The sequence below is a fragment of the Saimiri boliviensis genome, chromosome 16, assembly GCF_048565385.1.
Source record: "Saimiri boliviensis isolate mSaiBol1 chromosome 16, mSaiBol1.pri, whole genome shotgun sequence".
Lineage (NCBI taxonomy): Eukaryota > Metazoa > Chordata > Mammalia > Primates > Cebidae > Saimiri > Saimiri boliviensis.
In genome coordinates, this window is record NC_133464.1 from 78,571,870 (window position 1) to 78,583,890 (window position 12,021).

Here is a 12,021-nt window from a genome sequence, read left to right on the forward strand (position 1 = left end):
ATTTATTATATAATGTCTATAATATATAGATATGTAATAATAGTAAAAGAACATGAATCCAAAAATAACACCAAAATCAGGATGTGGTTGAGTACCAGGGTTTCTTTTTTGTTATGCAACTCTCTATAATTTTTTTTTGTGTGTTTTAAATTTTAAAAAACTCAAACGCTTTTCTGTCATGAAGGTGTAAATCCTGGCACAGATCAAGAAGGAAGCAACATATGTTTCTTCCAAATCTTATGTAATTGCCATACTTACTTTATTTCATCTTAACTTCACTTTCAGACAGTAAGAATCGGTAACCAGTAATTTGGGAAAAAGGGATGGAGATGAGGTTGAATAAGTGCTGTTAGAATCCTTTATTGTCAGCGAGGATTTTCTGGACATGTGAAAATTGAGGTGAAACTTAAGAAAGGAGTGAGGCAGGCCAGCGAATATAAGGAGAGAATACTAGGGAGAATAGGATGATGAACAGTGTGCTTGAATTGTTAACCATTTAGGAACAATTCATGCAAGCCAACGTTTATGATTTTCTATCATTTATGCACATAAATCACAAAGACAACCTAAAATGCGTGAGAAATAGGAAGGAAGAAAGGAAATGGAATTTTCCTCTAAAACTCATCTCTCTCAATTGTCTAGAGTGGAAGTAGAACAGACTCAAGAAAAATAGGAAAAGAAAGGATTTCAGACATGGGAAGGGCCCTGGAGAGGGTTTGCATCTCCTTAGAAGGGGAAATGGGATCCTAACTGTACTGCTCCTTTTTCATTCATACTTGAAATGTTCTGTGGTTGGGGTTGCCTGGCATAACACTGTCTTCTATGAATAGAAAACCTGATCACAAGCCGCTCTTCCTCTGTGACATGTCACCTACATTGTAACATGCTTCAGTGGATAAATCGGAAGGTGACATGCTTTTCAATTCACTAGAAGATTCTCTGCATGTCACAAATGAAGTAACTCTTGCCAACATTTGCCTGAGTAATTCACTTTGAGTTATGTATTCTACTAAATGCAAGGTCCTAAAACAGTTAGGTGAAAAAAGTGTTGCTAATGTATTAGTATCTAGCAGAGTATCTGCAATGACTTACTGCAGTGCTCAATGAAAATACTATTCCTCCAGCTATCACAGATGACTATATATTCATTCATTGAGTTATGTGCCCACAACACTCCAAGTGTTACAAATCCACTTAACAGCCTCAAGTCCTGGGTTTTCTGTTCATATTTCTGAATTAGCATAAAGAAATGCAAAATCATAAGCAAGGAGAATCCTCATAGATTGCTGCCAAGAGGTTTTGTGTTTATCTTGGCATACATAAGAAATATTTTGAGTTCCTAAAATGTGGAGCAGCTCTTTTTATTAAGAATATGTGATTAAGTGAGTCTCACTTCTAATGGGAGACTGAGGCATAAGTATAGTAAGTTCATGAATAAAATAGAGCCAAAGCCTCATTTTGACTGGATAAAGCAGAAACACAGGTATAAGGTATTAGTATAAGGCTCTTAATTTCCTCCTTGTCTACTATCTCTTCCCATTACATAGGAAAGGCATCATCAGGCCAGGTGCAGTGGCTCATGCTTATAATCCCAGAACTTTGGGAGGCTGAGGCAGGCGGATCATAGGGTCAGGAGTTCAGGACCAGCCTGCCCAGTAATGGTGAAACCGTGTTTCTATTAAGGAATACAAAAATTAGCAGGGCGTGGTGGTGCATGTCTGTAGTCACAGCTACTTGGGAGGCTGAGGCACTTGAACCTGGAAGGCGGAGGTTGCAGTGAGCTGAGCTTGTGCTATTGCATTCCAGCGTGGGCAACAGAGTGAGATTTTGTTTAAAAAAAAAAAAAAAAGAAAAAAAAAAAAACAACAACCAGGCAACAACAGAAAGACAAAATTGACACCTTGAAAATCTACCTTATAGCCAGGCGTGGTAGCTCACGCCTGTAATCCCAGCATTTTGGGAGGCCAAGGTAGGCGGATTCCCTGAGGTCGGGAGTTTGAGACCAGCCTGACCAATATGGTGAAACTCTGTCTTTACTAAAAATACGAACTTAGCTGGGCTTGGTGGCACAGGCCTGTAATCCCAGCTACCCTGGAGGCTGAGGCAAAAGAATTGCGTTAAACCATGAAGCAGAGATTGTGGTGAGCAGAGATCCCGCCACCGCACTCTAGCCTGGGCAACAAGAGCGAAACTCCGCTCAAAAAAAAAAAAAAAAAAAAAATCTACCTTTTAAATCCTTCTCTTCCACTCAATCAAGTTGCATTTCATTGTATGAGGTCTCTGGTACCAGTTCCTGGCTTTCTTCATCATTAACTTTCTGCTTCCTCTCACTTGCTAGTAAGGAGTAAAACTATAGCAAGTAAAGAAGCTGAGTTTCTGCATATCTGAGAGAGGTCAGATTCCATGTGAAGTTTGGGGTTCTGGCTAAACTCTCACAGACAAGTGCAGGCTCACCTCTAGTGATCCCTATATTCCAGGCCTGGGGTCCAACAGTGACAACAGCTGTAATGGAACAGGGACTTTGCTTTTCATGGACCTGAAATCCAGAGTACCTCTACATGTTAGGACTGATGGCATCTGGCTATTTAAAAACTCTCAATCCTCTAAAGCAGTGTTTCTTAAACCCTTTTGATGGACGCTTATGGCAGGAAGTACATTTTACTTCGCAATTCGTATCAGTTAGGGTCCAGTCAGAAAAAAAGAAACGTAAGTAGTTATTTCAAGAGCGAGAATTTAGCACAGGGAATTGATTAGTCAGATATTCGAGGACTGAAAAATTAAAAAAGGAACACTGGAGTAACACATAGGTTATACCTGTGAGAAGCAGCTCCTGCCTGTGGGACTGGAGATCCAAGGCAGGAGAGGTTGGGGTTTGGAGGAAAGTCCTGGTGAAGCTGGGGGCACAGGCTGCTGAAGGGGGACACTGCCTGGCCGCTGCTGCGGGTCATGCTCTGGGGTGGAGGGAGAAGAGAGGAGATGAGGCTGGTTCTGAGATACAAGAAGAAGCTGGAGACAGGTAAAACTGCCACCAGGCTAAAAGGCTGTGGCAGGAGTGATGCTGACAAGCAGACCAGGCCAACAGGAAGGAGCAACTTGCTTCCCTTTCCTCCAGCCTTGTGCTCTTCCTCTGGTCCTGCTGTGCTGCTCCGCCCAGATGACAAAGGAGAAATATTTGCACAATTCCAGCCCCACCAACACAGAGGACAGAGGGTAGGTTTCAAGCTGAAAGATGACAGCTCAGTAACTGCCATACGATACTTGACCCTCACCATGCACATCCCCTCTGGATTTCATTTTCTGTCCCATTCTGTTGCGTTATGCTTTACCCTACACTACCTTACCTTATCACATTTTCAATATTACAAAGCTGGAAGAGACCCATCACATTGACTTCATGACCTACTAATAGGCTGTGACTCACAGTGAGGAAAGCTCTGTTCTAGATCTTCAAGGTCAAGAGGGCCTGAATGTTGGAATTCAGTGATACTTACATGCTGAATTTCTTCCATAGCAACAGTGACTTCAGGAATTACTTCAAGGTACTCCTCCACTGAATATGCATGGGGGCCCACAGTTCTACAGCCTCCAGGGAAATTTTTACCAAGAGGCTGCAAATGTCCTGTATAGCACTAGAGAGGAAGAGCTACCAGATAAAGGAGGTTTTCCTAAGGGGAAAAGTTAAAAGAACCACCAGTCAAAAACATTTATTGTGCCCTTATTATATATGGGGTACTATGAAGGTGTTTTTGAGAATATCCAAAAATGCACATTGGAGGAGCTTGAAATATAGTAAGAAAAGACAAAAAGCCACTGAGTAAATGATAGATGAGCAACCACTCAGTATGGTAAGCTGTTGAGGGAGTGAGATTGGCAGGAAATATTCTGAGCCGGGTGATATGACTGAGCACGAATGATCTGGAAAGGTTTCAAGTGAAGGTTCGTTTTCAAAATACATAGAACTTAGATGGGATCAGGGGCTGGCAACTCAGGCGTAGAGAACAGAAGTAACAGAACAAATTAAGGAAGGAAGAGGAGGTCTGCTTGTGCAGTACTGGAACTTGTGGATCAGAAGTAGCAAGAGAAGTCAGAGGGTCAACCTTAGCTGAAGTGGAAGCTTGTAAATGGAGAAGGTATAGTCACTGGACCTTGGCAACGATCCCCACATTTAAGGAGTAGATAAAAGAGCTGGTGAATAACATAATGAAGTCTGGTTGGAAAGCTCTGAAGAGATCCAGGGTCATGGACCATCAAGGAGGGTGGTGAGCAAAGTCAATTGCTAGCGATCCCAAGAACACCAATAACTGAGAAAAACGTCAACTGTGAACCAGATATGCTGTAAATGAGGGTGGTGCCTCTTGACCACGCTGCCTGTGGGGATTAATGTGCTGCTTTCAGTTCCATCCTTTGGATTTGCATAGGGTGTTTATCACTTGAAGAGGTCCAAAGTAACTATGATTTACCGTCAGTCCTTATTCTTCCTACCTGTCCACAGTCACGTTAGCCACTGTGCTTCCGTGGCTTGTGGTCTTCCCTCCTCCAACTCACTGCAAAGCAGCTGTTTGTGCTGCCATCATCCATTCTCAAGTGGCCTGTCCTGCTGAGCTGATTTTCTGGAATCCTGGCTTCACAAAACAAGGAGCGTTATGCATTGAGGCCTTGCCCTTGGAGACTTCGTCGTGGCCTGTAGGCTGCACTACAATGCTGGCCAGCCGCCTTGCAAAGAAAGACAAGCAACAGGTCACAAGGGAAACCAGGTGAGAGAGAGACGGATCCAGTGAACCTATCATCCCTACTACAAACACGTGCTCAGCTGGTAGCAGATCAGTATCATCTTCTCCAGCAGTAAAGGAGAATTTATTTACATGCTCATTACATATGCAGAGTTGTGATCAAATTGCTGCAGGTGACAGGTCCTATAAGGATGTCCTATGACTTAATACTCAGACTTTGTTCTGGACTTTCATCTCTTAAATGTTGTTGTGTTTTTTGTACAAGCTATGGTTACTTTGGTTTCTTTTCTTCCTATTAGCAGATTCCAGGTATGATCACATAGTTTCCTCACTTATACTAAATAGAGGAAACCATTATTATCGATGTAAGAAAATGGGTTTCATAAGTGAACCCACTGTGAAGGTAGTCTGGATAGGGGTGTTAGTCCATTTTCACACTGCTAATAAAGACATATCCAAGACAGGGTAATTTATAAAGGAAAGAGGTTTAATGGACTGAGTTCCACATGGCTGGGGGGGGCCTCATAATCATGGCAGATGAGGAAGAGCAAAGGGACTTCTTACACAGTGGCAGGCAAAAGAGCTTGTGTAGGGGAACTCCCATTTATTAAACCATCAGATCTTGAGACTCATTCACTACCATGAGAACAGTGTGGGGGAAACTATCCTCATGATTCAATTATCTCCACCAGGCCCTGGCCTTGACACGTGGGGATTATTATAATACAAGGTGAAAGGGGGGTGGGGACACAACCCGAACCATATCCACAGGTCACGTACACAAACTGCTTAATATTTATTGAGCAGCTACACTGTGGACTGAATCAAATAGAATATGAGGATACCTATGTGAAAAAAAATTTTAATAGCTGGCACCAGAGTTCCTCTTACTTTGTGTAGGAAAATACTTTGGTAAACAGTTTAGGAATGGTAGATAGCTATGAAGGCACAGATCAGGAGATGGAGATAAAAATATTCTATAAAGAGAGAAGAGAGGAGGGGAGAGATGGGACCAGAGAGATGGTACAATAGTGGGAGGTTACAGGTTATGATGAAGAAATGGGAGTAAGCAGATAAAAATACCACTGGAGGAACTAGAGGCCTTTTAAGAGCAGGGATTTCTAATTTTAGGTTTTTTGCATCCTTAATTTAAAACCACTCATCTGCTCCAAACCTTCCAGAGTTGGCTATAGAAACAGCCAAATAAAAGGGGCTAATTTCGACATTATGTGTCAGCAGCAGTAGACAGAAAAGGGTTGCAAGAGGTGATATGTGGAGAAATCTTATGTGTTCAGAAGAAGTAAGAACTGAGAGCCAGAAGTGCAATCATTGAGAGGACATTGGCCTTGGCGAACAACAAAGGGTGGATAAGGAACTCAGACAATTTCAAGAAAATCTCTGCGGTAGGATGACTCAGCTGGATTACAGGCATAGTGACTTGTTATTTTCGACCATAATTTTTCAGGTGACATTCATTACTACAAAATGACAAGGTCAGTAATTCAATCCCCTTCCTCTTTTTTCCTATTAAATCTCTGGGCCTCAGTTTTCTCATCTATAAAATCTAGAGATTGGGCCTAGAACATCTCTGTGGTTTCTATTAGAGTCCATAGTTCTAATAATAATAACAACAACACATTTTTATGTTCCCTTTTGAGGTAAATCTATATGCAATGAAATGTACACATCTTAAATGTCCCATTCCAAGAGTTTTGACAAATGCATATACTTCTGTAACGGAAACGCTTAGCTGTAGAACTTTTTCATTACTACAAAAAATAATCTCAAATCCCTCCCTGACGGCCAGCCAACCACGATTCTGCCTTTGATCACTATTGATTAAATAATATTTAATAGCTATTGTTAAATGCTAGGTTTATTTCCTACAAGAGCTGCAAGATGGTTATCTCCATTTTGCAGACCAAAACGTCGAGAGGTGAGAAAGGCCCCCCTGGTCATCAGCTACCATGTTATAGGGGCAGGACGTGAACTAAGAATTCGTTTTAGAAGCCCAAGCTCTTAACCTGTTTATCTTGGAATCCACAAACTATTGCCCAAGAAACAGCATAAATCCAAATCCAGTCGAAAGCAATGCCATTTGCAAGTTCTAAAACATCCTGAATCATCCTAAAAACCATACGCATTCCATCTTATTGAAGGACTCCTTTCTATGCCACTCTCCAGAGAATGGAGAAAGGGGGTGCGAACGACTTCAATTCGGTCTGACTGGAGGTAAACACAGAGGTGGCGTAGATTCCACGATTCCCATCGGGGCAGGTCCAGCGGCGGACCCCAAGGGCCCAGCGACGCCCCGGGTGCCCCTTCCGAAAGCAGCAGGCACGAAGACGCCCCGCCACGGGGGCTGGACGCAGTCGAGGCGGGCTCATCAAGCACCACCGGAGCTCGGTCAGCCCCGCGTCCTCCTCAATGTCACGGTCTCCCTCCTCGCCCACCCTGTGCTGCTGCACCCCCCTTCCCCGGAAACCGGGGAGGGCGTCCCAAGCTCCGCCCCAGAGCGGACTCACAAGCCCCGCGCTCCCTCCCGCGCTGCCCCCACCGCGTGACCGCAGCTGCCTTGGCAACCCTACGCCGCCGCCGCCGCCGCCGCCTCTTCACGCACGTCGCGAACTAACGGACTCGGCGGCGGCGGCGGCGGCGTGTGCCCCACCCCCACCCCATCTGGACCGCATCGCGGACTGTGTCCCGACCTGCGCCTCCTAGGTAATGAATCCGAGGGACAGGGGCGGAAGCGGGACAGCAGGTGGTGGGGGGGCTCTAGCCTATAGCCCCTCCCGACCGCCCACCAACGGAGACGCCTGGGCAGTGCGCGGTGGGGTTCCTTGGGCGCTGGCCCCCGTGCGGGGACTGGGAGGAGCGCGGGAGCGCTAGGCTGGCGGGGCATCATGGGGATTGTAGTTCAGTGGCTCTTCGGGCTCGCGGCCTTGGTGGGGTAGCTCAGACTGGCGAACTACAAAGCCCGGCGGCCCCGATCGCCGGGAGAGACCGATAAACTTTGAGCGGACCGGGACAGAAAAAAATCTCTCTTTGTCTTGAGGGGGCTGTTGGGTGGTCGCAGAACTGGGCTCCTGTGCGTTGGGAAAGGGAAGTGGAGGTGAGCCTGGGGCTTCCCGCCCGGTTGCTGGGCCCGCCCCGGCTGCAGCGCTCAGCCCCACCCGGTCTGGGCCACCGCCCTGCACAGTCTGAGGGATGAGCAGCCGCCCAAGCTGCGGGGCCTCGGGCCTTCGGCACCTCTGACACTCGCGGGTTGCTGCTTCTCCGTGCAGAGCCGTATGTAAGTCACACGTTGGATGTGAGACCCGAGAAACCGTGTTTTAACAGTCTTTTCTCCATTCCCGGATACGTTTATTTCTAGATTAGTCATGTTGGTTTTAAAGTAGCTCAGAGGTGATTGCATATTAAACCCATCAATCGGTAATGACTCAAAGGGCAGTAATGTTTCAAGGTTAAGTGTGGAAATAGATAAAAAGATGTCATTGCGATTTTATGGTGGTACCTGGCATTTTTAACGTTTTGCATTTTTGCATTTTATTTCTTGAGGTTCAAGGTTGTGAAATGAGTGCTCTACCCCACCCCCACTTGCCATCCTGACAGTGCATACACATATTTTGATTAGTTCAGTTTTAAATTACTAGTAATTTTTAAAAACAGACTTTTTTTAAGCTGTAGGCAGCAATAATTATTTTCTTTGATTATTTCAGTGTTATTCAGAATTTCTCAGAGCATGTTTTCAGTAGGAAAAATACCATGTTTTTAAATTAATTAATTATGCTCAGGAGTACACCTGAGTCCTTAGGGTTGACCCAAGAATTGTTGGTAAAGGGAGGTGACAACAGATTTAGGAAACCTTCCTTGGCGACCCCTTAAAAATTTTCAAAATTCTAGAAATTTGCTGCTTTATAAAGTGAGTTGGAGGGTTGTTGATATTATTGTGAGTTTGGGTGTGTTTAGAAACAAAAAGACACAAATCCCATAAAATTATTTCTCTCAATTAAAATGAAGCTGACCTGTGTAAATTTTACTTGAGGTAGCAATTTTGTACAAGGAGGAGATGGAAAGTAGAGTTAGTAAGACAGGTAGAAAACAAAATTGAGGCCTTATGTGATACAGTATAAGAATTGAAGTATTTTATTTATTCATTCAAAATTTGTTAAGAACCTATGTGCCAAGCATTATGCCAGATGATGATAATAAAGAGATGAAAAAAGATAGTATCCTGCATGGCAAACAGCCATGTCATCACAATACTGTGGTAGAGAGATGTTCAAGTTGCTATAGGAGCCCAGAGTGGAAATAATCACATAACAGTAACATTTATTGAATATGTAAGGTGCTGTGCAGAGTATTTTGCATACAGCTCCTTAGTTAATCCTCAGAACAGTTGGCGAAGTAGTTACTGATTTTTAGAGATGAGGAAACAGGCTTTAGAAGCCTTGTACGAAATCATAGTTGGTAAAGGGTGAACCTGGGATTTCAGCTCAAGTGGGTCTGGTCATGGGCTCAAGCACTAATCATTCTCTTTGTCAATTAGTAGAAAGATATTGACTCTGTCTAAAGTCAGGGGAGGTCTTGAGTGTGATTTGACTTTTAACTTGTGTTAAAATAGTTGAATAAGCTTTCGTTGGAGTGATGATGAGGAACGTCAGTCTAGGACAAATGGATAGCACAAGATGAGCAAAGGATAGATTGAAGAATGAGGATTTTGTATTTGGGGAACCCTAGATAGTTCTGAATGACTGGATCCCAGAATACTTGCAATTAGTGGTTGAGGCCAGATATTAAAGTACTTGGTACTGTGTTCAGAGTTTAAAATTCATCTTGACATGGGGCAGTCATTGAAGAATTTTAGCTAGTGTGGTGGTGTCATCAGGTTTGTGTTTTAGAAAGATAACTCCAGCTCCAGTGTAGAGAATGGACCTGGGAGGTGAAAGATTAGAGTGGTAGTAGAAAAGCCAGTTGTATAATAGACAAAAAAAAAAGTCCAGTAGAGAAATGAAGAGAGTCTGAATTAAGCAGTTGGAGTCACAGAGAGACATGGATTCACGGAATGTTTAAGTGATAAAATTGATATGACTTGATAAGTGTTGTGGGTTGGGAGTTAGAGAGATTTGGAACTCTTTAAGATGATTGATTCCTCAGTTTCTGGCTAGCACGACTGAGGTAATAGTGAACCCATTGATTGAGATGAAAAGGAACTGGTTTTTGTGGGGATGAAAAATAAAGGTATTAGTTCAGTTTTGAGGATTTGTTTGAGGTTCCTGTGGGATATTCAGGTGGGGATGCATTTGAGTCTGGAGTTCAGAGAGAGCAGGCTGGAGTTAGAAGTTTGCATATAGATAAGTAGTTAAAGCTGGGAGAATGGACCAGCTCACGCTAGAGTGAGTAGAAAGGAAAAAGGAAGAGCTTTGGATATGGAACTCTTATTTAAGAGATGTGTGTAGGCTGGGTGGAATGGCTCACGCCTGTAATCCCAGCACTTTGGAAGGCGGGTGGATCACGAGGTCAAGAGATCGAGACCATCCTGGCCAGCATGGTAAAACCCTGTCTCTACTAAAAATACAAAAATTAGCTGGGCATGATGGCACACACCTGTAGTCCTAGCTATTCACCTGAACCCTGGAGGTGGAGGTTGCAGTGAGCCAAAATGGCGCCACTGCACTCCAGCCTGGTGACAGAACGGGACTCTGTCTCAAGAGAAAAAAAAGAAAAAGAGATGTGTTTATGTGTTTGGGGGAGGAGCCTACAAATGAGACAGTGGTTAGGAGGCAGAGAGAAAGAAGAACTGGGAGAGAGCATAACAAACAAAGGAGGAGAGAGTAAGACGCATGGGGTGGTCCAGAGTATCCGGTGCCTTGGAGAGGGTGTGTAAGGTAGCCTGAGAAGTGCTTGATGTATTTTGTGGCTAGAAATCATTTTAGAACTTTGTAGAAATGAAGAGGAATCAGTGAGCACATGCTACCTTTAAAAATACTGAAAATTTCCCATAATACATACACAAAAGAAGAAAAAATAAAATGAACTCCAGTGTAACTATCACTTACCTTGAAGAATGCACACATAACTAATTTTGTTTCATCTGTAATTCCTACTTCTCCAGTGGGTTGTTTTGAAGCTAAACTCAGATACAGCTTTTCATCTCTAGGTATTTCAATATGTATTTTTAAAAGGTAGGAATTCTTTCAAAAATTAACTTTAGGTTGGACGCAATGGCTCATGACTGTAATCCCAGCACTTTGGGAGGCTTAGGTGGTGGATCATGAGATCAGGAGATCAAGACCATCCTGGCCAACATAGTGAAACCCTATCTGTACTAAAATACAAAAAATTAGCCTCGCATGGTGGTGCACGCCTGTAATCCCAGCTACTTGGGAGGCTGAGGCAGGAGAATTGTTTGAACCCAAGTGGCAGAGGTTGCAGTGAGCCGAGATTGCGCTACTGCACTTCAGCCTGGCCACAGAGTGAGACTCCGTCTCAAAAAAAAAAAAAAATTAACTTTAATTTCATTCTCCTACTTCACAGTACCTCCTTGATATAAAATTTCCATGAGGTGAGTTAATGGCTTGAGTTCAGGATTTCAAGGCCGCAGTATTCCCGTGCATTCCAGCCTGGGTGACAGAGCAAGACCATTCCTGTCTCAAAAAAGGAAATTTCCAGTTGTACATTTTTTTTTTTTAAAGGAGTTTGACTATAAAGAGAAGAAAGAGATGGAACAATAACTAAAGTTTGTAGAGTTGAGTTTTTTTTCGAGGGGGGTGGAAGATTGATAACAGGCTATAAGGGAAAGAGCCACAGAGGTGATATTTGAAGATGTAGGCGACGAAGAGAGAGAGAAGGTAGCTGATACAGATCCCTGAAAATGTAGGAAGGGATGGGATGGAGCAGGGCAAAAGAGTTGTTCTTGAATTCATTTGCCACATTTAACAAGTATCAGTTAAGGGCTAACTGTATTTCTAGGCACTGAGAAACAAAAAAAGAGAATGGATATAGATATTTATAAGTTGGGTGGTGAAAAGATGAGAGTGTTCAAAGATTATGGTCTCTACTGCAGGAAAAAGATAGCCCCCACCCCCTCCCCCCAAAAAAAGAAAACCCCTAAGTCTCTAAGAGGATAGGGATAATGCCAACTGATGAGAGAAGAGATTGGGGTTGCCAAAGTGTGGTGAAGATTTGGAATAGCCTCTGTGGAATAGGAGTTGAGCTAGGACATGCAAGATTTTTAATTGAGCTGTGACTAGAAGTCAGTTTTCAGTGACAGCAAACATGAGGTGGTATG

General features: G+C 43.5%; 1 protein-coding gene across 4 annotated transcripts in view; it reads left to right on the forward strand.

The window, feature by feature from the left end:
- Nucleotides 1-7,330: 7,330 nt before the first annotated feature.
- The window catches only part of KATNAL1 (katanin catalytic subunit A1 like 1), a 99,382-nt gene continuing 94,691 nt past the window's right edge, over nucleotides 7,331-12,021 (forward strand). For 2 of the 4 annotated variants that reach the window (XM_074387894.1, XM_074387895.1), the window contains exon 1: nucleotides 7,331-7,451. The gene's annotated coding sequence lies outside the window, so the exon portion shown is untranslated. Of the gene's footprint in view, nucleotides 7,452-7,848; nucleotides 8,023-12,021 lie in introns of those variants that run through there. The other 2 variants (XM_074387893.1, XM_074387896.1) reach the window with 1 other exon arrangement.